The 26,065-nt window shown below is 34.3% G+C and overlaps 1 long non-coding RNA gene across 1 annotated transcript in view; it reads right to left on the bottom strand.

The window, feature by feature from the left end:
- Nucleotides 1-7,413, bottom strand: part of LOC129248657 (uncharacterized) — an 81,601-nt gene extending 74,188 nt beyond the window's left edge. Inside the window, exon 1 of the long non-coding RNA XR_008582634.1 lies at nt 7,095-7,413. This is a non-coding gene — a long non-coding RNA (uncharacterized LOC129248657). The remainder of the gene's footprint in view (nt 1-7,094) is intronic.
- Between the last annotated feature and the right edge of the window lie 18,652 nt (nt 7,414-26,065).

Raw genomic sequence — 26,065 nt, forward strand, 5'->3', positions numbered from 1 at the left:
CGAGTATGCACTTTGGGGGGCAGAAAATTCGTCAAAAAAATTAGCACAAGTTGACGGTATTTTGTAGTCACTTAAAACTGGTACTGTGGCATACTAAATTGCATGTGCTATAACTGCATACTTAAAAGTTTTATAAAAATTTCGCTTAAAAAGTTGGAAATTTTGATGAAAATTTTATAAATTTTTCTGCATTTCGCACAAAGTTGGGAACTTTGACACACATCGTTTTGGTTCAAGAATGAAGTTTATTTTTAATTGAAAATTAGTTAAAATTAAATTTAGAAAATTAAATAAGAAAATTTATTATCACAAACATATAAATATTATTTTTAACTATTTTTTTACACCAGCTCTCCTAAATCCATAAAGTAAATATTTAATACAAGATCTCAATTACTTTGCACTTCCATATATTGTCGCCAGATCAAACAAACTCACACTTTTGTATTTCATTTCATTTCCTCCGCTTAACATTCACTTTTCTAGCGATTCGTTAAATCGAAAATTCAATCACTTGATTTCATGTTTTCACTGGCTATAAAGAGAAGCGTCACAAATGCACAACACACGAAAAGTAGTTTCCGCGACATAAAATTTGAAAATCAATTTGCTGCAATAGGTTTATTATTTTTCTTTCTGCTCAACTTGCACGACTCGCGCAGCGATAGCTGCCATACAACAGGCCGCGTCAGACAGACAAGTACAAAACAATATTTAGAATATAAATATAAAAAGCAGCTGTTCGAACACGAAATGGCAAACCGATTCCGATCCACTGCTTGTCGATACGATTTGTGGAATGAACTATTATTGGCAGAATAGCAAGCAGATAGGCGATGACGGCGGCAATAGCGGCGATAATCGAATTGCAAATCAAAAGGCAAAAAAACAAACGCAACAATACTAATAAAACAAAACACACGCACTTAGCCACATACAAATAGGAAATGCCGAAAACCACATAAAACAGAATTAAATTCTATTTGATGTAGGGACAAACAGGGAAGAAGAACGCAAAAGAGTCCGAATGTGTGGTGTTGAGAAGGAATTTCGTGTGAGTGCGCTTTTGTAGGCTGCAATTGTGGGTGGACACGACGATAGGAATGATATGAGCAGAGTGGAATATGGAAGCTAACAGGGAGGAGGAGCGAATTGAGAAGAAGGAAAAAGGGTAAATGAAGTGAAAATGAATTAAGAGAGGCTATAGAAAAAAGGGAGTTGCTGTTACTTAAAAGAGAAGGGTAGAACTTTAAGAGGCATAAACAACATTATTTTGACGTTTTTTTATTTTTTTGTTTTTTTTTTTGTCCTAATCAGCGCAAAACTACATTATCAGCTAATAAAATAAGTGCAAAAAAAAAAAAATAATAATAATAGGAGAAATATAACAGTTTTTTAGATACAGCTATACAGTAGGTGCGCTTTAAGGGGGGGGTAAGGGATAAAAATCGATTTTTTTTTGCATGTTATTGTAGTAAAACATTTCAAAAATACCGTGTTAAAATTTTAAGTCAATCCGAGCAAAACTTTTTAAGTTATAGAGCATAAAGCCGAGCCGCCTCAAACATCTGCCGAGACGCAGCAGTTGCGCGCGTAGTCCGTTACAAACTTTAAACGCGGTTTTCTCGAACCTTTTTTTAAAGTGCGTAGTCATTGGCATTTGAAAACTACTCAACCGATCCTTTTGAAATTTTGCACACATATTTTACATACAAAAAACCTCCCCCCAACGTTTTTTTTTCGCCATTTTTTTTTTATATTAAGGTGGTTTTACACCTACAAAATGGCGGCATTTTTTCGTCAAAAATCACTTTTTACTTCAAACGACTACCAAATGGCTGAAAATGAAAATAAATCATCAAAATAAACGTTGGGGGGAAGTTTAACTCATACTTTAACTAAATTATTCGATTTTTTTGATTTCAGATGATTCTACGCTGAGATATGCTGACTACTGCAAAATGTATTTTTGAAAAGACGTCTACGTAAATGTGCTCTCATTCGCTCATTTTGCAATATTTTTACATGAAAATTTTATCAAATATTCTTGAAATGTTACTTTATAATATGCAACAACTTTTAATAAACTGACTTGAACCGTTTCGCTACAATAAATTCATGAAAAAAGTGTTTTTTTTAGCGTTTATGTTTTTTTGTGTTTTCTAATACATCTTTACTGGCATTTCTTAATATCGCAAGTATCCAAATATTTTCCTTATTGAATATATACTTGTACCTATGTTGGAAATCTTATAGATATTTCAAACAATAATACATAGGAAGCGAAATGTAGGGAGAAAGTAAAAGCCGCCTGATAAGTTATTATCCCAAAGTAATATACATTTTGCATCAGCGAATCGTTACGTATCGAAAATGGAGGGCTGGACATATAATATCGATAGTTTTATACAAATAAAAGAACACCCGATAAAAGTAATAACTTAATATAATATATTCAGTAAGCAGAAACTTACAATAAAAAACCAAAACTTTTCAAGATCCTCGCCTGTTTTGGTGCTCACGTCAACGCGCGCCTACAGCATTTGCACACCGGGTGCGGCAAATAAGTGCCTCTTTTTTGAAATGACTTCAGGCACTCCGCCCCGCAGTCATTGTTTAATATTTTGTTAAATATTTTCTTCTATTTTTTAGTGAATTTAAAACGTTCCATCTAACCTTAGGTAAACAGCTAGCAACTGTAAGTAAAATGTTACAAATGTCGGAGTGACTTTTCTCAGTTTCACTCAAACAGCAATTCATTGTTTTGTTTGAGAGATTTTTTACTCGAAAAATTTTTGGAATAAACTTCATAGGCATGCATTTTTACCGCTTTAAAGGCAGACTAGAAGAGTTTTCTATCGCACCAACGAGTAGTTCATCTTAACATCCATTATCGCCTAGTTCAAGCGCTGCAATCAGCTATTTTGAGAAACTACAACAACTGATAAAGAACTGTAACTGCATAGTTCTGTGTGGATGATGTCAATGACCCCAGCATTGCCCTGAACTCAGTCTGCAAGAATGCACTTTATTTATATTTTTATTACTCATTAATAAATTTATGTAGTACATAAATAAATTTCAAGTGGCGCTTAATGATTTTGAATGAAACGCTTTTTTTTAATCTGTTATTTGCATGTTTGTGTTCCGGCTAATCTCTGAAATTAATGCACCGATTTTGTTCGAACTTTCGATTAGTGGCAGAGGGAGCTTACGATCGTGTTATCGGTTATATTTAATATAAATTTAACTTAATTTATTTTTATTTCTGATGGAGCACTTCAGAAGCGATAAATGAGACAATTTTTTTACCTACGAATTTTAATTCATTCTAAAACAAAATCGCTTACGTATTTAAATGATTTCGTACAGATTTATATAGGATTTTTTAGTTCTTTTTTTTTTGTTCTTTTTTTTGTTTGGTGTTGTTTTTTTTTGTTGAAGTTACGAGCAACTGCTTGCCCTAAACTATTTCTCTACAATTTCTTTTCATATGTACCCCATTGCAAAATTATAAGCTCTTCATTATTTTTTTAATGGTTCATAAAAATATACTTCAGAACACATGAAGTATTTTATAATGAAAAGATTCAAACTATGTACAAAATTCCAACAAAACTTTCAATTTTTTAACCATATTGTTTTGATTTTTTCTTGATAAGTAGTTTTATATCCCATTGAATTTCAGTATAACAAAGTGCAAGTTTTAAGTGACTACAAAAAATGTTTGCTTTTAAAAATTTTTTTTTTAGTTTTGATACAAAAAAAATTTTTTGTTGATAGATTTTTTTTGTGTTTTGATTTTGATTATGTTTTTTGTTTGTTTATGATTTTTTCCGTTTTTGTTCTATTTTGTTGATTGATTTTTTGTTCGTTGATTTTTTTTTTTGATTTTTTTTCATTTTTCTTTTATTTTGATTTTTCATTTTTTGTTTATTTTCATTTTTCTTTTATTCTGATATTTCATTTTTTTTTATCTTCATTTTTTTCTTTATTTTCATTTATTTTCATTTTTTTTATTTTCATTTTTTTTTATTTTCATTTTTTTTATTTTCATTTTTTTTATTTTCATTTTTTTTTATTTTCATTTTTTTTATTTAAATTTTCTTTTTTTTCATTTTTTTTTTTTTGTATTTTCATTTTCTTTATTTTGATTTGTTTTTGTTTTTTTTTTTTTTGATTTTGATTTAATATTTGTTTTGATATTGGTTTTTGTTTTTTGTTCGGTTTTGATTTTGTTTTTGTTGGTTTTAGATTTTTGTTTTTTTTGGTTTAGATTTTGTCAAATTTATTAAAAACAAAAGCTGAAGTGCTGTTTTATTTTTATTTTTATTTTTGTTTTCTTGTTTTATTTATTTATTTATTTTATTTTCTAGAGTTTTGTTTTTGGTTTGGATTTTTTGTTTTGACCACATTTTCTTCCACACAAGAATAATAAAGAACTTCCTTGATTTTTGTTTTATGGAAGAAAAGGCCTAGAACCCATGTTTAATGAAATTTGCTATAGTTTAGGTAAAAGTAAAAAGAAAAACCAAAAAGTAAGCGCGAGAAGTTTAAAAATGTCGCGCAAAAACGTGGTTTTTTTATTATTATTATGTATTATATCTGTTTTTTTATTTTTTTTTTTTAAATAGCAATATTTCAAAAAACCTGCAAGAGGGCTAACTGAACCGCAACGGATAACTAAAAAGTTTTAACCCATTCCGTATTTATTTAATGCATGTAATTTATTAAAACCAAAGCCAAAGTGATTGTTTTTGTTTTGTTTTTATTTTTTATTTTTGTTTGCTTGTTTATTCTATTGCATTTTTTTTATTTGTTTGTTTTGCTTGTTATTTTGTTTTTTTAATTTATATTTTGGTTTCTTTTTTTTTGCTTGATTTCTATTTCTTTATTTTATTACTTTTTTTTTACATTTATTTTTTTATTTTTTTTTTTTGGATTTTACATTTTTTTATTTAACATTTTTTAATTCTTGTTTTTTTTTTGTATTTTTTGTTTTATTTATTTTCTTTAATTTATTTTTTTCTTTATTTTATTATTCTTTGTATTTTTTTTTATTTTATTACATTTTTATTTTTTGAATTTTATGATACTATTACTATTCATTAGCGCTCTTTATCGAAACATAAAAAGCAGATTGTGAGCAGAAAAAAATTACCAATAAACATCATAAAACACAGACGACCAATAGGCAAATAAAAAACCGAAACAAAAACAAACAAAAAAAACACTCACCAGTGCAATCTTATCAACGCTAGCCTTATCATAGCATTCAAGTGGCTTGGCTTAGGGAGACAAACGCCTGCTTTTCCACATCAGGCATAAAAATATCAAAGGAGATGAAAGTGCAGAAAAAATAATCTATGCGTATCAAGTAAAAATTATTAATTACTGTTTTGTTTGCTATTAGAATGGGGGCTCTCGCTTATCGCAAAACGCAGCAACGATTAAAATTGTTTCGATAGATATACGAATATAAACATGTCTAGTTTATTTGAAAGACACTTGTGAGGCCACAAGCCGACACAGCTTTAAAGATTTATATGCGAGTGAGTATTTGCAACTCAAGTTCGCTTTTTTATTTATTGAACTTCAATACAAAAAGCAAAGGCCAGTGGGCGTCAGATAGCAGTCAAGACATGTTACATGCATAAAAAACAACATATAGGTACAGACACATACATACATGTACATATGTAAGTACATTTGCGCAACTTTACAGTGACAACAAATGTGTGCATGGTTTTGTTTTTGTCGCACTTCACACAGTTGGAGGAGAGCGAGATAAGCGTTGAAACTAAACAGCAACAATAAAAACAACAACACAATAGTGTACGCGCACTAAAGTTTATTGTACTGATAATCACCTAATTTCTTTGTGAGTGCACTTACATACATACATATATACATAAATGTATACACACAGCCATACAAACATATATCCATATATAGGTTTTCTTTACGCCTATGCACTTATATACGCAAAGTGAGCATCTGCTTAGTAGCAACGACGGCAAATTACTTGCTTTTATTTCTCTCTTTTTCTCTTCATTCACTCGAACTGCCGCTTATCACTCATACGCCACGTCGGCGGTATTACAACGTAAATATTTATATGATATGTTTATGAAAACGTGGCCATAAACTTGGCAAAAAAAAAGTTCAAGTTCGTTGCTGTTTTCACCTGAATTAGCCAGCCACACTATTATGACCACATTTTTGGCTTTGTCAGCGTGATATGCACACACATACATGTACACCTGTGTACAAAATAATGTGTAATGAGTATTAGTTTTTTATATTGCATTTTTTTATGTTTTTATAGAAGTATAGTGCATTCTACAACAAAAATAACATAACTCGAAGCCACAAACTTTGTAAAAAATTCGCAGTAATTTAACAAATTTCAAAAAAAACTTCGGCATTTCCTACTTTTTTCAGTATTTAAAAAAAAAATGCTGGGTATACAATTTTATAACCCAATGAATTCTAGTATAACAAAATGCAAGTTTTAAGTGACTACAAAATACTGTAGATTTTTCACAATTTTTTTTCGCTGAGGTGTTCAGCATTTTCTTCCAAGAGGCTACCGAGCATGAGCTCTAAATGGAAGAAAATTTTAAACAGTGCATGGAAAACAAAATATTGCAAAAAAATAAACACCATATTATATTTGTAAAAAAATAAAAAAAATTTAAAACAAAATAAACAAAAAAAAAAAAAAACAAAAAATAAAATAAAAATAATTGTCACGTACGCTTCTGTTAAGTGTTTGGCAGATCTCCTCCTCGTATTTGTGGTATACGTCTTGATGTTGTTCCACAAATGGAGGGACCTACAGTTTTAAGCTGACTCCGAACGGCCAATGGTTTTTTGTGAGAAGCTTTTTCATGGCAGAGGAGGTTTGCTATTGCCTGCCGCAGGGGTGACCGTTATTAGAAAGAACTTTTTCCAAAAAATTTACATACAAAAATAGTTATTTACAAAATAAAAATTATTAAAACTTGGTAATTCATCGCGCTCTTATTATTTTGAACACAGCTGTATGTACTAATAATTTAAATTTATTTTTCCAAATTAGAGATATGTACCTCGTTTGCGTTTATTTGCTGTTCGAAACATTTGCGCCGAGTACGTTGACATGTACACTACCTAGAAGGCCGCTAGAAGGTTTTAGTATCTGTAGATAAATAACTAATCGCGGAGCTTTTCGCTAGCAGCTTAGAATTCGAGGCGAATGCCAAATGTACGATCGTTAAAACCTACAAGTGTGTGTGTACCTGTGTGTGTTTGGTGAGCTGATAGTGGTTGGCGACAAGCTCGACGTTTGATCAACGATTGTTTGATAAAGAACAAATAATATCAGCGATCAAGCGGCAGGGAAAATGTGGGCCGATACAGCGATGGCTTTGCCATGACTAAATTTGGGTAATAACAAATGATTTATGGCTAGAAAAAATAAGCAAACAACATAAATGTTAAATTATGGTAAAATTAGTAAGAAATTTATAGCGAGCAAAACAAAATTACACAAATTCATAAATTTCGATCAATTTTTAGAACGGAACTGTAGATTAGAATTTAAATTTTAGATTATTTATATTTAGATCAGAACCTTTAGTTCAAAACATGGTTTATAGCGTTTTTGCTACACCAAGTTTTAGGTGAAATGAAAAGTTCTGATCATTTTTCGGAGAATGTTTTTAATAAATCCCACGTCTCGAGATGTATAGATCACCTACGGTCATAGTCTACTACGGCGGCTTAAAGGTCACACTACGCTCTAAGAAAAGTTCTTGTGTTTGTTTGCGATTCGAGAATCCAGCTATGTGTTATAGGGTGCCAAAATAGGCGTAAAAAAGAGAAAATTCGATACAATTTTCAGTATCACTACGACCAGTGTGACAAATCTGAGCAGCGGGTCAAAAAAGATTTATGCTGTTATGTACGCAGTTTGTTAATTCCATAATTGAAATCAAGCGATAAAGCGTTGAGGGCACTTAATAATATAATATAAGAGCAGATCGAGTATATTTTTTACCATTTTTGAATCAATTGAAGTATCAGGTGTGCAGATATACCCGATTGGACATGGATATCTGACAGGAAAAAAGGAACAGAGACATTAAAGCAAACTGCAAAGCATATGAACTTGCCCGACGGATATTACACGATCACCTAAATCCCACACTTTGATTGAAAAAGCAAACCTTACATGCAATCGCGTTTTTTCTGATAGCGGGCGTATCTCGGCATAGAACGGCAAACCTCCGAGTGTATTTCTGCCATGAAAAAAGCTCCTCATATAAAATATCTGCCGTTCGGAGTAGGCTTAAAACAGTAGGTTCCTCCATTCGTGGAACGACAACAAGACGCAAGCCATAAATAGGAGAAGGAGCTCGGCCAATCATCCAAAACAGGTGTAGGAGCCAGATAAACATTCAACGGCGAAGCGAAAAAATAACCTTACGCTACTTTTTGATGCGAGAGTCACGCTATCTTTTTATTGATATATGGCAGTATGCAACTTGTGGTAAAAAAATACGAGAGTTTCATGAAAAACGTAGGCTTAAAAGTACATACTTTCAGACTAGATCCAAACTAGTTCTAAATGGTGGTAAAACGGACCAGTTGTGTTTCGTGTTACGCTAGTGGTACTATAATTACAAAAGTCTTTTACGTCACATCAGGTGATTTTTTAAGAGCGTGAGAACTACAAATGATAATAAAAATAAATAAATAATTGGCGCGTACACTTCTGTTAGGTGCTTGGCCGAGCTCCTCCTCCTATTTGTGGTGTGCGTCTTGGTGTTTGTTCCACAAATGGAGGGACCTACAGTTTCAAGCCGACTCCGAACGGCAGATATTTTTATGAGGAGCTTTTTCATGGCAGAAATACACTCGGAGGTTTGCCATTGCCTGCCGAGGGGCGACCGCTATTAGAAAAATGTTTTTATTAATTATGCTTTCACCGAGATTCGAACCGACGTCTCTCTGTGAATTCCGAATGGTAATCACGCACCAACCCATTCGGCTACAAAACAGAAATATTGTTAGAATGAATTTTTTTTTGCTTTATAATAATCTGGTAGATAATTTCACATCATTTATTTTTTGAATGTGACATCCGGCATATGCCCACCGCTGCTGCGAGTTGCATATCCCATTCGATCAGTCCAATTTTTGACTGCTTTTACCAATAAATCTGGCTCTATGGCAATGGTCAATGGTAGCTTGAATATTGGCTTCCCTTGCTGCAAGAGTGTCTGGTTTATCGGCATAAACCAGTGACTTAATACAGCTCTATTAATAGTAATTCGGAGGCGTTAAATCACGCGAACGAGGCGACCAGTGAAGATGGGCACTTCTGCAAAGAAAGTACCACTTATGAGCTTTAGAGCGACTTGGACGAGGCGCAGCAAATAAAAGTTCCGCGGCTTCGGTGGTGGATATCTTTTTATATTATTGACTTATTTGTGCACTAAATTCATTATTAAAAATGAATGCTGATAGATATCATATTAAACTAGTAGAACTATAACCAGAAATGAGTCCATATATATTTATGCCAATCAATCTTCCTGAACCTGTGCCAATGAAATTCTAACAAATCGTCAAGGCTGCAACGCAATGTCAGAAGCAATTAAATGTACATAGAATAGAATAACAAAAATAATATGAAGGGTGAAGAATTGAATGCAATAAAAAATATGAATAAAAAAAATTGAAAAATAAAAAAAAGAGCTTGAGACAACCACCACGCAGCAGGATTGTAAAATAATAAAAGTTATACAAATAAATACCAGCGGCCGAAAACAATGAGCGACAGCACATGCAGAAAAACACAGCTACAAGGCAGTACAAAACTTAAATAAAAACATAACAAGCAAAGAGTAAAAAATTATTCATTTATGCGATGCACTTTTCATGCACTCAGGATAAAAGCATTTCCCTGGCTGCTATAGCAAAAAAATAAACTTTAAATAAAAACGGAAAACGGAAAAAAGGAGCACAAAATAACTGAGTAGCGCCACAACATGGAGCTTATAGCAATAAAGGCCAGTTAAAAAAATTAAAAACAGAAAAAAATGACAAATAACAACTACATATCGATTACCAGCACGCAAATACATAAAAGATTTGCAGGTAAATTGCAAGCAATAAATAAAAGTCAACGTAGGGGGAAAAGGACGCGCACGAAATTTGCCAGCGAAAGCCTATAAATACTTTACAATACACTTATAAATACACTTGTGCGCACATAAATAAGTCATTTTATATTTTTACGGTGTGCGCAATAATTTTCATGCTAATTTTTTTTCCTTAAATTTTTATTTAAACAAAAATTGCTTTATATGGAAGAAAATTCTCATTATTATTATGAAAAATCTGATTATCAAAGCTCAACACGCTTTTTGGGCAAGTTTTGATAAAGTTTCGAAAAACGTAGGCTTAAAAGTACTTACTTTGGGACTAGACCCAAACTAGTTCAAAGTGGAGGTAGAGTGGACCAGTTGTGTTTCGTGTTGCACTAGTGCTACTATAATTACAGAAACTTTTTACATTATATCGGGTGTTTTTTAAGAGCTCGAGAACTTAAAATGATAATACAAAACAGAATTATTGTTGGAATTATTTTTTTTACTATAATCTGGTAGATAACCTCAATTTTCGCTTTATTGAAAATTCTCACCATCGTTTGCAAATAAAATTTTGAAAAAATCAACGCGCCTCGTTGCCCACAAACTGTTTACAAAGTTTGGAACTTTGATTTGTCAGAGTTTTTGTTCTACAATGAACTGTATTTTTATAAAAAATGTACGAAAAAAATGTAGCTTGAAAAGTATTGCAAACAGTGAAAAAATTAAGATAACGCGATTTTTGAACACTTCATTATACTAAAATTTAATGGACTATGAAAGTGCGTACCCAAAATTTTTCAAAAAATTCTGGTTAAAAAGTCTGTACTGTAGTTGCAAATTTTTTGAAGTTTGTTAAATTTTTTGTGAATTTTGTACAAGATTTGGAACTATATTTTATTTAAAAAAATTTAGCTTGAAAAATATTGCAAACACTAAAAAAACGATAAAGTGACTTAATTACATGCGCGCAAGTGTATGTGTGTATGTACACCAAAAGTAAATAAGGAACTGTAAAATAAAAATAAAGCACAAAAAAAGGAAAAACAATAGCGAAAAGCAAACTGCCAAAGGCTGCTTACTGTTTACAAGTGCGCATTTCGCATATCCTTCGGCGCTGCTTTCTTTCGCCTTCCTACATGGCTGCGAACATTTGTAAGCCAACAGGGCGCCAGCCAATAAATTTGCAAAAGTCACTCGTTTTATTACATATTTTACTCCGCGAAAAGATTGCATTCGTTGGCATTCACGTTTGATTGATGGAATAATTGTTGCAACAGAGTGAAAGAGTCAGGCGATAGTAAATAAATTAATTATGTAAAATCGCCGTAGGGGAGCAGAAGCCAGCAGAGAGGGAGCGCAGTAGGTGCAAGTACTTAGCGGACTTGAAGTGACTGAAGAGTTGACTTGTAATTAAAGTAAGTTGTTATTCATAATAAGCAAGCAACTTCAAGGGAAACGGGAAATTTTACGAAATGATGAGAACGAACGAGTGCTACCAAGTAAAAGGAAATGCAAAATGCAAGTGCCCACCAGTACTCATTTGGCCCCACTTAGTAACACTCGCAAAATGCAGCACAAAGTATGAGTTAATGTAATTACGCTTATTTAGTAAGCAGCAAAATTACTGGGTAGACAAGGGTTATTAATGATGCGTTGTGAAAGGGGGTGCCACAATAGAAAATCAATAAATCGCCCGCTCTTTGTAAGCATGGAAAAAGTGTGTGTGCGTGAAGCGAAATGATAAGGCTCAATTTCAGCATCGCGTCGAAAATAAAATCAAGTATATAGAAATTTAAATTTTTACATTTTCAAATCACAGAAAAGCTCGCGAGTCAAATTACACGCATCAGCGTGCTGAAAATTAAACTCTCACATCTTCAAATATATCACGAGCAACTCGTACGCTATTAACAAAATGGTGCTAATGTAGGCGTTTAAGCGCCTTATATTTCGTTTTTATTTCATTCGCTTAGCGTATATGCCTGCAATTCTCAACAAATTTATGAACTGACTTTTATTTGAATATTTGAGCTATACTTGTAGTCTAATATTTTAGCTGAAGTTAATCTTAAGCCTGCTTAACACTGCATATAGCGGTCTGTCGAGCGTATTGTGTGAGACACAACAACAACAAACAGATTGAGCCTCATCAGTGCGGCTTCCGACTCCGTACGTCCACAATATACCAAATCTTCACAATAAGCCAATACGCCTGAAGAAAACCCACGAAAAACAACTCGACACACGGCATTTCTTCGTCGATTTTAAAGCCGCCTTTGATAGCACAGACAGAAATCCCCTCTGTGCCGCTATGTCTGAGTTTGGTATCCCCGCAGATCTAATACGGATGTATTTGGAGCTGTGGTCTAGAAAGATGGCAGACGATTGTTAATCACATAAATAGTTCGAGGAACACTTCTTCAGTCCCGGCGGAAAGTCGGTTCGTAGCGTGGATTGACTGACTGTATGGAAAGTCTGCGACAGTTCCAACACTACTAGGCCAGTTCTCTTGCAGAGGTACGGTTTTGGTTAAGCCCGCGGTTAACGTGAATGCTTATGAAGGTGAGTGATGTGAGGGTACTGTACACTTTACGGAACTGGTGTGTAGTTGGGGTCAGCTATTTCGTGAATAGTGAGAATAGGAGGGTTTTAAGTGTCTTCACTATTGGTGAAAGTTATCGGCTGATAGAACTCTTCTTGGTTAACGGGCTTCCCGGGTTTCAATAGTGGGACTACTCTCCTTGCTTTAAACTTGTTAGGAATTATGAGAGTGACCAAGGACAGATTGAGGACCCATGTGAAGTAGCGTCAACCCAATGAACCCATGGTTTTCAACATCACAATGTTAATCCCTTCGGGGCAAAGGATGACTACATGCTGCCCATTGGAATCAGTTGTTGGGCTCGAAATTGGACGGAAGGGTTGGTGGGGGAGTATTCTGTAAGGAGCCTCCCATCAAACTTAAATTTAGGCTCCCGGACCACTGTAGTGTTTTCCAAGCGGAGGTATCCGGAATTAAGGAAGCGGTGGACTGGTTGCTTAAATTGGTAAGTACCGTTAAAGAAGTAAATATTTTCTCCGATAGCCAATCGGCAATTAGGGCCTTGGGCTCGCTGTTTGTGCGTTCGAGATTGGTCGGGGAATGTCTAGCTTCTCTCTCGATTGCATCCGAATACTTCGTCATCAGGCTCATTTGGGTTCCCGGGCACAGCGGCATAGAGGGAAACTGCTGGGCTGATGAGCTGGCTAGACAGGGAACTTTGGAGACGGTTTCGTCGCGAAATGAGAGAATTGGGGTTCCCCTGAGAACCTGTGGTCTGCTCCTGGAAAGATGGGCTTCGAGTCAACTCAGCGAGCGCTGGGCTAGTGCGCAAACGTGCAAGGTCACGCGATCTTTCTGGCCCCGGGTAGATCGGGGACGCTCCAGGGAACTCCTAAGGCTTACACAGTCCCAGCTCTCGAATTTGGTGGGCATCCTTACCGGACATTGTCCGTTAGGTGTTCAGGCCGTGAGACTTGGGATTGCCTCAAGTCCGTTCTGCAGAAAATGTCTGGAGGGCGAGATGGAATCATCTCAACACCTTCTTCGCAGCTGCCCTGCTCTCGTCTGGCAAAGACTTAGACATCTGGGCTCTCACTTTTTCGCTACGCCTGCGGATATAGCCGGTATAAATATCATAAATTTGGTGAAGTTCATCAGTAGCTTGTTACGGCTAACTACGAACGCAAATCAGTCACCGTCGGCGTCGTCGTAAAATGTATGGTCATCATCGTCTCTAATCCCAAGGCTTCTTCTTCCTTCCCTTCTCCTTTCCCCTCTCCCATGTTTGGCACCACATCGGACGAATTCTTTAATATTTGTCCTAGTGAGACCTTGGCTAGGGCAGCCATTTAACCTAACCTAACCTAACCTGCTCCCCATCGCTGGAGAAAGCAAGCAGTGCTGTTTGGCAGTTCATGCAGCCGTCTGGTGGTACGAGCAATGTGGGCAAAGCAAAGTACCTGCTGCGAACAGGCAAGGAGACCCCGCATTTTGGGGAACATGTCAGCGTTGATAATCAGAAATTCGAAGTTGTAAAGGACTTTGTACACCTTGGGACCAGCATCAACAAGAAAAATGGCGTCAGCATGGAAATCAAGCGGATAAAAAATCTTGTCAAACTGAACTTTACGAAACGTTCATCATTCCCCTCCTGCTGTATGATACAGAATCATGGACGATCTCAACAGCGGATAAGAAAGCTTGGAAGCTTTCAGGAGAAAAATTCTCCCTAAGATCATTGGTCTCCTCCGCTTTGACGACGAGTATCGTATCCAGTGACTGTAAGAGCTATATAGAGACACGGACATGGGTCTAGTTAAGCGTGTAAAGATGCAGCGGCTGGCCATGTCACCTGTAAGAACGAAGATGCTCCAGCAAGGCGAATCTATGACAAGGTACCCGAAAAAGGAAGATGAGGAAGGGGAAGACCACATCTTCGTTGGAAAAACCAGAAACAGCTGGTGCGCTACATAAGTAAGTAAGAAGTTAAGCTTTCTTAAAGTCTTTGATATTCCCTTTTGACTCTCGTTTTTGAAAACACGTAAAATTTTATGAAATCATAAATTAAATGATACATTTTGATGTTTATGTCACGATTGGAACTATCATTTCAGTTCTTCCGAGTCGCTGTGTAACGATAATAAACTGAAACGTGAACGTCAACTGGAAATCCTTAAAGGGTGAAATAACTATATCCTGATCCAGAGTGTTATCCGTCACCATGCCCATTGGACGATTTGCAGCCAGGAGGTTAATTCGATTGTATTATAGCGGCGCTTCCTCAACAGAAGGTCGAATTGAGGTGTAACAGTAGTAACCTTACCGCGACAAGGAGCGCCAACACCGGGGACCTATTGAGATCTCCAAGATAATTGAGGATTGCCGAGCTTGCCTTGTCGACCACGCAGTCGTAAGAACAAGAAAAAGAAAGTGTTTTGCTCTTTGAGGAACACGCACGCGAGGGTGATGAAACATTCACACCCTACGGGGGTTTACTACGAACCAGCTCTAGACGCTGGGAGATAGAATGGTTTCCGTTCCCACAGCTCCAGCTTCAAATATAGTAAAGCAAAGGAGGTCCTCGAAGAGCAACAACTGCTACTAGCGGTTCTCATCAGCGAATACCGTCGCCGTTGATGCCTAGCAAAAGATGGAATACCTGTCGGGCAAGTAACCGTTCGGAGGTGTCCCAGCGTAGTCATCTGCACTGTCGTTCTTGTCTTTTCTGCGATCAATCCTAGGAGACTCCAATGCACCTTCTCCTTGAATGTAGCGCTATAGCGCGGAGAAGGTTGAGACTTTCGGCCAAATGCAGCGAGAAGAAAGGCACATAGGTACGTTCAATCCCACTCAGCTCTATGCTGAGTTTAATAAGGGAATGATGAGGTACTGTGATGAGCAGAAGGCACAAGGTCCATGAGGTCGAAATGCGAACTTCGCAGTAATATACAGGGATATCTATCTATCAATCTATTGAATGCCATCATTTCTATCTAATTTAGTATAACTTAATTTTTTGCAATTCGATTTCCCAAGACACAAACATCTGCTTGTATTTCAGAATGATGTATTTTACCCGCACATACTTCACTGAAATTATTAGATTATGTGGAGTATCTTTGTGCAGGAGGATTTAAACTATTCTAGTACACGAGTATAAAATATACAATAAAAACGAGCTGCCAAGATGCTGAAAACCCCCGACTGTTTAGCAAAATATGTGGGTATTTTTTTTTTGTTGTTCAGATAAATTTCAATCATTAATCACATCACAACAATTAAGGTGAACGAATTACATGCACTTACAGTCGTAAACCTCAAAACTAAAAATAAACGATTACGTAGTTTATTTAACGTGAAAAATTGTAAAATCCCCACGACAATAAAGACAACAAATTTAAAGCGAAAAATGTGAAAAATGAGCGCGATGGCGCCCAAAGCAAAGCAATAAAGCAGAAAAACGAAATGAACAAAATAAACACAAATAAAACAAAATAAAATAGATAAACAAAATAGATACAATGAAAATGGCAAAGCTGCACAGTAGCGAAATCCACGAATAGTGGCTTCACTAGAATTAATAGGAAAAATAAAATAGTAAAAACAAAACACAAAAAAAGCAGATGCCAAAGAATAAACAAAAAGCAGCCGATAAATACTTATCAAGAGCTCGAGATTGCAGCGCGATATTGGACGCCTATGAAAAGACGTGAGATTCTTTGAAGAAAAAAAGATACGATCGGCGTTCAAAATGACGGCAAAGAGGAAACAGAGGAAAGTAGATATTTGTGTATGTGTGTGTGTGTGTTCAAAGCAATGCAACAAAAAATTTCCGCATTCTTTGTAAGGCAAACGCGCTGTCAAGATAAATGATGGTGATGATGTGGGTGAAGTAAAGAAACAAAAAAAGGAATCTAAATAAAATTGCTCAGCCTATAGTGCTGCAAGAGGCGCGTGTGAATTACAGAAAAGTATACGCATTAATTGCATTCGTTTACGACGTTTACGCAGAAAAGAAAATCGAAACAAACGCATTACGCTGAAAAGTGTGAAAACAAAGATATACACATGGATAGGAGTGCGTAAAAGTGAGAGGCGCGTGCGGCAGTGCGAATGAGTAACACACAGCACGCGGGAAAAATTATGGCTCCTCACAATTTCGACCAGTTTTAACAGCTTTTTTTCATACTTTTACAGGTTTTTTTTATTTCTGATTAAAGCACAGCTCATTGCCGAACAACAAACATAAAAAATTGGAATTTCAAACTCTATACAAAAATTATAAAAATTCGATAAATTTTAAGCAGATTTTTAAGCATTTTAAGCAGAATTAAAAGAAAAATTGAGTTACGCAGCTTTGTACCCCATTACATTTTAGTACAATATTGTGCCAGCTCTGAGTGTTGATTTTTTATATTTTTTTCTTTCCGCTATTGCGTATTTTATCCATATAAAAAATAATGTCACGCAATTTGTTATATGAGAAAATGCGCAACACCGTCAACGAAAAATTTTCACAAGAATTAAACAAAATTTTCAGCTACTTTAAACTTGGACTTTATTCTACTAAAATTTAATGGACTGCAAAATTACGTGCCCTATTTTTTTACTTTTTCTTTTTTGATTTCTGATAAAAAATTTGGAAATTTTGATGAAAATTTTTCCAATTTTTATAAATCTTGTAATATACAAAGTTTGAAACGTAGACTAATGTTGTTTTTGTTATATTTTTATAAAAACAAAAAAGAAATAAATACCCAAAACGTGTAAAAAAGTTGAGGTGCTACAATTTCTTCGTGGACTCTGTGAATGTGTGTGTGCGCGTGTGCGTAGAAAACTGTGGAATAGCTGTTAGATTATAGAGATAGATGCATTGTTTATTTTACGGGCATAAAAAATAGTCACAAAAATAGGTTATATGCGACCAAGTGCCGCCAGGGGAGTGGCGAATGCAGGAAAGCAGAAAAGTAGAGTTGGGCTATAAATGTCGATGAAGTGGCGTAAACTAACAGCAGCAGGTTTTTGGATTTTATAAGCGCACTACTGGTTTCAACTAAAGGCACTTCTGGTGTGAAGAAGAAACATTGCAAAAAAATATATGCAGACCCCCAATAAATGTTTGAGGCGGAGTGCAAATGCGTTCAATAAATTTTCTTTTAACGAGAAAATATAAACAAAAAAATTAATTTTGAATATTTCCCGCAAATAGAAGATATCAACATCGTGGAGTCAGACAATTGCGTCAAGCACAAGCAAATTGTTTACGCGAAGAATCAATGAACTATAAACAAACTTTGACAGGGCATGCCGATGTTGTCGGCAAGCCAAAGCTAGAACAATGAAATACATGAGTTATGCACAGTGAGGAAAACGGAAAAATAAGTATAATTTTGCATACAACTTGCTCAAGCAATCACGAGAAGCAGAAACTATAAACAAGAGCGGTGCATGCATTGGATTTTCGCTTTCGTGTCTACGTCTTTGGGAGGATATAACATTTTTTTTTTAATAAAAAATATTTTTTTTTTAAACAACCTTGTGTTTATTCGACAACATGAAAACACCAAAATGCCCGCTCGATGTACGGCGTTTAACTTTGACATCTCAAGTAAATAGTTTGTGGGATACGCAGATAAATTGGTGCCCAAAATAAGAAAGCTGCTTTCCTTACAAGTCAAAAAGAGAATATTTCAATGTTTCAAACGATGGCAATTTACTCACTTACTTTAAGAAATCAATTTCGAGATACGTGGCAACTCTGTGCATAACATTTTTAAGATATTTTATGGATAATTCGCATATAACGTTTTATTTAAAATCAAATCACAAAAAAATATGTATTTAGAAATATTTTTTTATAGGGTTACCGCATATTTCATTAAAAAAAAACTTTTAATGAAATACATATGTATATGTACCTATATCACACGAAAATCAGACCGATTTAATTTAAAGAAATTATTTTAAAATAACGAATGCTCAATATTTGGAAAATAGACCGTCAGCAAAAAACAACTTTTGAGCCGATTCAAACTTGCAATTTATTATATCAAATTTTAAAAGGATAACTGCTCTGACTAAAAAGGTTGATACTTCGATGAAATTTTCTGGAAATTTTTATTTATTTTGAAAATAGAAATTAAAAAATGATTCAAATTTTTTTTTCATTAAATTTAAAAAAAAAATTTTTTTTTTAATTTTAATTTGTTTTTTTTTTTAATTTTAATTTTCTTTTTTTTATTTCAATTTCTTTTTTTGAAAATTTGATTTTTTTTTTTGAAAATTTTAATTTTCTTCTTGATTTTTTTTTTGTTTTTGAAAGTTTTAATTTTTTGTTTTTTAATTGTTTTTCCGTGAAAATTTGAATTTTCTTTTTTTGAATTTTTTGTTTTTGAAAATTTTAATTTTTCTTTTGGATATTTAAAATTTGGAGATTTAAAAGCATAAATTTGGTTTTGATTTTTGTTGCAATATATAATATGTTTATACTAACAAATAGATAAAAAGTAAAAAGTTACATACAAAAAAAAAAAGTCACAAACTTTGCAATATGGCATTTATTGTGAATAAACCTGGTGTGTGGCAAGCCTGTACATACATACATATGTATGTCTTCTTAAATTTATATCAATAACTTAGTTTAATAATTTAAAGGAAAAAAACACTAATTAGAGCATTACTATGAACGGGTTCGCAATAGAAGTAAAAACAAAAGGGTTGCCACCTAACTATTTTACATAAATAATAATTAGTTAATAAAAAGAAGTTTTAGACGCTTAAAGCCAGGAAAGACTGGATATGCGACCACAAACTTTTAGGAGGCCGGTTTATTTACAAATATTTTTTAATAGGGTTGCCGCATAATTTATAAAAAAAAAATAATTTATTAATATGAAAAAGGTTTATCTAATATGTGGAAATATATATTATTAAACGAAAATAAGAATGTTTAAATTTAAATAAATCATTTTGAAATACTATATGGCAACGCAATGCGTACTTTTTTTAAAGATATTGTAATAATTTACTTTATATTACAATTTGATTTGAATTTTATGAAATTTAAATAAAAGAAAATTTATATAATGAAAATGTTTAACAATAAATTCAAGGTATTTAAAAATTGGTCCACTCCACTGCTTGAAATTAGGAATTATTATTACTTAACTAACAAACTAGTATAACTTTATGCAACTGCAGACTTTTAAGAAAACGGATTTTTTTTGGAATATTTTTCATAATTTATTCAAAACTATTTTATATTAAATAAAATTACCTTCTGGGCTGAAAAGGGGATATTTTATATGCTTGAACGCAATCAAGGCAAAATTTAATAGAACAAATAAAAAATTCACCATAAGAAGCGGACGTCTGTCTCTTACTGACTAAATTAATTTTGAGTAGGTCTGCAGTTGAGCGTAGCGTTTACCAAAACAGAAATTTTAAACCTGTCAGAAGCTTCTTAATAAAACTTAAAGTTTTGCAGGCTTAAACTCATTTTAAAATATTTGCATTCCAAAAATGATAGATTAACAGATTTGGCCATCAGCTATGGTGAAAAACGTAATTGAGCGAGTAACATCGGCTATTCAGGCGGGTAGCGGAATTCTGCCAGCTCATTTCGCATCTATGCTCACACACTCGTCCAATCAGTCGTTGTTCAAACGGCAAGGAAGTAACATAAGCGATGGTTAGGTTTTTTTCTTCGTATATCGCCAACACAATCTCAGTTTCTTCGTAAACAAACCATTGTTACGACACCGATTACGTCAGCTGATTCGCTGATTCTTTCAAATTCGCTGGGTGCCGGTTAACGGTCGGATATTGACCACATCTTCTGAATATTTTTCCTCATGAGAAAATTTGCCAAAAATAAATGAGAGCAAACTCTGTTTACTTCTCAATAGCGTCACTCTCCGGTGTGTTCGAGTCAGTTTTCATAAGCTTGTCATAAAACCACTTTCCCGCATTGGGGGGGAGAGCACTCGAGAGAGAAGCGATAGCACTTCAACAATTTGTGCAGCTGTGGTGATTTTTTTTTTTTTTTTTTGGAATGTTCACTATTTTTTATAGAAGTATGGACTATTATCTAACAAATCCCATATAAATTCAACTGTCAAACGTTATATAAAAAATTGCAAAATTCCACACATTTTTCATCACAATTCTACGTTTTAATTTAGATTAGGTAAGGCTACGTGGCTGCCACTCTCCATAAGAATATAGAGTGGCCCACATAGGCCTAGAGTCCTATTGTGATACCGCATGCTTGAGCATAACCTCCTCTAATTCTCAATGTGGTGAGACAATTTTCTCTCTCTGTTAAACAATTAAAAATTGTGGATGTTTTCAGATTTCAAATCTGCCAGACATCCGGTTTTTAATTAGAATTTAAAAACAAATTCCTGAAATGCACTTTTATCGCTTGTTAAATTTTAGTTTAATAAAGGTTAAGTTTGAAGTTGCTGAAAAATCCTGCTGATTTTTTATAATTTTTGTACTTGAAGGTTTTTACGCCTTTGCTGCATATAAAAAAACAGATCAAGAATTTGTTATATGGAGAAGGCGCATACATACATACATATGTATGCTTGAATAGCAGCTTGAGCGATGCAAATTTTCTACATGGAATTTTTCCTTTTTGTTTTTTTTTTTTTTGCATATTTTTCATATTTTTTCACTCTCATTTGATATTCCTGTTATTTTTCGCGAATTTTTCTCTCTGCATGTCAGCTTTACTGAAGGCGCATGTGGCATTAGATAAACAAGCCAAATATATTCTTTTGTTATTTTTACGCAAATTTTCTTATTTCTTTTCTTTCTTTATTTTGCTTTTTCTGATACGAAATAATGGCATATTTCCACGGATTTAACAAAAATCAACAAAATGATTGGTGACGAGGACGACTGATGGACGGTTCAATAGCGGATTTTCAAAACGTGTAGTGCCAGCTCTGTTGATATGCGTACATAAATATGTACATATGCAGATGTTTTTGTAGCGAGTTGCGTACTTTAGATTAGAAGAGTGCTTGGAAATATTAATGAGTTGGTGATGGTGCAAATAAGGAGAAATAAACTGTGAAGAAGAAAGTGTATGTGATGGTGTATGTAAGGAATGGCGAATGCAGAATATTTTGTGAGCATCTGGAGTATAAATATTTGCCAAAGAATTTAATTACGGATATGTAAATTAGAAAAAAACAGTTTGGAAAAAAAAAATTCAATGCTAAGCTAAATAATGTAAAACAGACCTGCAGTGAGGAGTGAGCGTCACTGAAAACTTTACAACTACGAGTATAAAAATTATGGATCCGGATCCCATATTTAAAGAATTATAAAATGGCAGCGAAATTTCAAAAAGTAGTCTAGAAATTGTTCAGATTTATAGAGCTTTGATCTTTATTTTGAATACAAAAAATACAAAAAAATAAAGGCATACAGCGAGCATCACTGAAAAGTATACAGGTATGAGTACTATGAGCGCTCCGAGAGCCATGAATCCGGTTGCCATCTTTATAAAATTACATCGAAATTTCAAAAAGTAGTTTAAAATTTTTTCAGATTTATAAAGCTTTGATCTTTCTTTTAAATAAAAAAAATAAATAAATAAAGGCATACAGCGAGGAGCAGTGAAAAGTATACAGGTATGAGTACTACGAGAGAGAGCTACTATGAGCGAGCTATGAATCCGGTTGCCATCTTTATAAAATTACATCGAAATTTCCAAAAGTAGTTTTAGAATTTTAGATTTATAGAGCTTTCACCTTCTTTAAAATATAAAAAATTAACAGCATATTCAAGTGTTCTTTTTAATTTTTTTATTAAAACTAGATTTATAACAAATTAACCGAAACATCATCAGTAGTCTGGAAGCAAAGAACACCCCTTTTAAGGCTGAGGACCAACTGGTACGTTGCCAAGGTTATGCTGGCAACGAACAGGTGGTCCGCCTAGAGAACTGAGGGCTGACCAAAGCTTACACAAAGGAATTTATGAAAGACTGGGAAGACAGAAATTTCACACAGCACTGGATGGAGAATCCATAGCAGAGGCAGTTCCTTCTTCCCTCCAGAGAAGCATCAAATCGATTCTTAAAACTGGACAGAGATTGCTTACGAGCTACCACTGGATACTAAACGCGACTTTGTAGTCTTCTTTATTCCTTCAGGAAATTAGTATTTGTAGAAACAAGTCTCTGCGGTTTTTGCCAACCGGATGATGAAACTCTAGAACACAATCTCTACGAATGTGCAGTTCTCGAAATACGAAGAGTTGTAAACCTACTTGAAATCCATTAGCGATATAAAACAAAAAGCCTAAGGAGGTCCTCAAATTAATCAAGCCTCCAATTTCCAGCTTACGACCAAGCAAAATAGACCACACAGAGGTCACAGAGAGTATTATGGCCGTAGAAGCAATGCTTTCAAGCGTCTGGAGAATACTTTGAGATATAAAATAATGCAAAGAAAAATATTTATGAAAACCTGTTGGCCACTTTGGAAGCTCAGACACATATTTCCAGCAGCATCGATAATAAAATATTGGTCAGCGGAAAATTTAGACTAAGTATTGCTGCAATTTCCAAGCTCCACTCAAGGAAGAGATCTAATAATCATCCAAAAACGCCTGGGTCTAACTTGGCTGATTAGCAATGGGCTCGTGAAGACTACAGAACTGGACTTAGACTTTAGAACTGAACCAAGACTTTACACGAGGTTCGATTAACGGATTGGTCCGCAGTGGCAATTGCCTTAATAGCTGCTTGGCTGCAAATATAATAAAATTGTTCTCAGGAGAATTAAAAGTAGTCATGAGCTCAGTTACTTTAGTTGAATCATATACGAGTAGATACTTATATGTGTGTAAGTACCTGAGCTTGAAAGGTCCTACAGTAGTCAGTTTCAACTGTTGAAGGTCGGGGTTGAAAAATGAAAAATTCTAGTGAAATCTGGGAGCCCGTCGAAAAGCGAAAGGAGCACAGCGACGCTCGCTCTTTCAATCATTTCAGATTCCTCTTTGAAAAAATTTCACATTCCTCTATTCGATTGAATCCAAGTCCCTTTTTCCCGCCATTTCGCTCAATTATGCTTCACCACTTTTTAAAGTTGCTGTTGTGGGAAACGATGTAATCTGAGGCGCTTAAATCTTTTGACCGATTATCTTTAATCGCAGCGGCGACTTCTTTGTTGAGTTGTTTGAAATGTTTGAAATGAAGACTTTCAGGAGGTTCAGTGCCTTATCTGGCGCAGGAAGTAGTAAATATTTAGTGTCTGGTGATAAAGAAGCATTTTAAGTGTAAAAACTTAAAATTTGAGCCCAGAAAGGAAACTATACTCGTATCTTAGTTTGATCACAAAAATATGTATTTACATAAAAACGATAATTTCGTGAGCAGTCATAAGCCATAATTTCTCAAAAACCCAAGTTCGAAGTTCGGTTTAGGGATATAAAAATAGTCTGGAGTTAAGAAAAAAAATTTAAATTTCAATAAAAAAAATTGAGTTACTGTTCACGAACCCAGCTGGAAGTTTACTCACGGATAGGTGTACTTTCAGAATGTACTAATGAAAGCATATTCGTTTTGGGACTGTCGCAGATTTTTATTTAGAGGTCGGCCTTGGAACAGCTGTATGGATGCGTTGTAAGAGACGTGTGGATACACCCCAAGCCTTATTGAAAGTGTACCTCTGATACCACATAAAGCAATGAAAACCTTCTCAACCCTGTCGGCTACATTAAGCTGCAACTTTAAAATACAATTATATGTCCCCATATGTAATAAGCTGAGTCATCTGCACATGCTGTGCACTTCGATCTCAAACTCTCATTTAGCGGAAAATATTATTAACTATTAGTTTTCATATCGTTCCTCCCTAACACTCGCAACATTTCAGAGCTTATTCTATGATTTTTGAGTAGCGGAAAAACAATCCCAGTACTGATTCACTGCGGCAAATACCTGTAACAAATTGAGGCTCATGCTGAGGCTAATAGTATTGTAACAAAATTACAATGCCGCAAATGTTTTTTAAATTTAAATGAAACCTAAATAGTAACTAAAGAAACCTTAAATGCATTTTAAAAGCCTGTCAATTTTAGAGTCGAAAATAATCAAACTCCAGATAAAATCACTACCCTGCATAGCATTCATCGATTACATCGATCAACTAATAAGCACCTAACTAACTTTTATGCGTTAGCATGTGAATATGAAATCGACATGAATACGTACAGCCGTAATTACTTTGGCCAACCACTACAAACTGTTAACAAATGCATTTAAAATATTACAAAAACGATGCTAAAGGCGTAATGGCAATAATAAGTTGCTAATGACAATGATTTGTGCGGTAATCGATGAATCAGCGTTGGGGTGAATGTGTGTGTACCCGAGTGCATGAGTGTTGCATGAATGCTAGTTAACTGTTATATGGTTGGACTCAGGCCGATAGGTCATCGTACAAAAGTAACGAAACGTGCCAATGAAGTTCGTTTGATGCTTAAAGCAACACTCACACGCAAAGTGAATGCGTAGACAGGTTGAAATATTGGAAAATGGCTGGTGAAAAAATTATGAAAAATTTACATACAATTAAAAGTAGGCAGCTAAAAGCTCAAAAATATTAAAAGCGAAATAAAAAATAACGAAAGTAAAAAATAAGAAAAAATCATGCAAATGTTCTTCAAGGTATAGCGTGAAGTCATGAATTTTAGAATGTATCATAAAATAAAATCAGTTTTCTTTGTAAAAAATGGGTCAAAAACGACTGAATGAAATTTAATCAAGCTTGTTTCGCTCACTCCTCGTATGCAAATGAGTTCAAGAGGGTTGCCACATAAACGTTTAGTTTAAATTAAAAAAAAAAAATATTTGATAAAAAATGTATATCTAATAAAAGATTTTATTAAAAAAAATGTATATTTGATCAAAAAATGTATTAAAATGTATATTATATCCCATAAAAAATCATGTTTAAAGATATTTGATTTAAAAAAAATTATATTTAATAAAAAAACAAACTAAGCTTTAAAAAATTTAAATCACCAGGTCCTGACAACATCATTCCAGCAGAACTTCAAGAAGGACTGGAAATTCTACTGCCTTGGTTAACAAGGATCTTTAACAAGTGTTTAAATTTCTCTTACCTTCCGACAATTTGGAAGAAATCGAAGGTAGTATTCATTCCGAAAACGGGAAAGCCTTCACACTGCAAACCAAACGACTTCAGGCCCATTAGCCTAACCTCTTTTTGCTTAAAGGCTTTTGAAAAAGTCTTAGATGAGTCTTAGATGATCAAAACCCAACTTGATACTAAGTTGATCTCTGAGGCACAACATGCCTACACTAAAGGGAAATCGACTGAAACGGCACTTC

Source organism: Anastrepha obliqua, chromosome 5, assembly GCF_027943255.1.
Source record: "Anastrepha obliqua isolate idAnaObli1 chromosome 5, idAnaObli1_1.0, whole genome shotgun sequence".
In the NCBI taxonomy this organism is placed as follows: Eukaryota; Metazoa; Arthropoda; class Insecta; order Diptera; family Tephritidae; genus Anastrepha; species Anastrepha obliqua.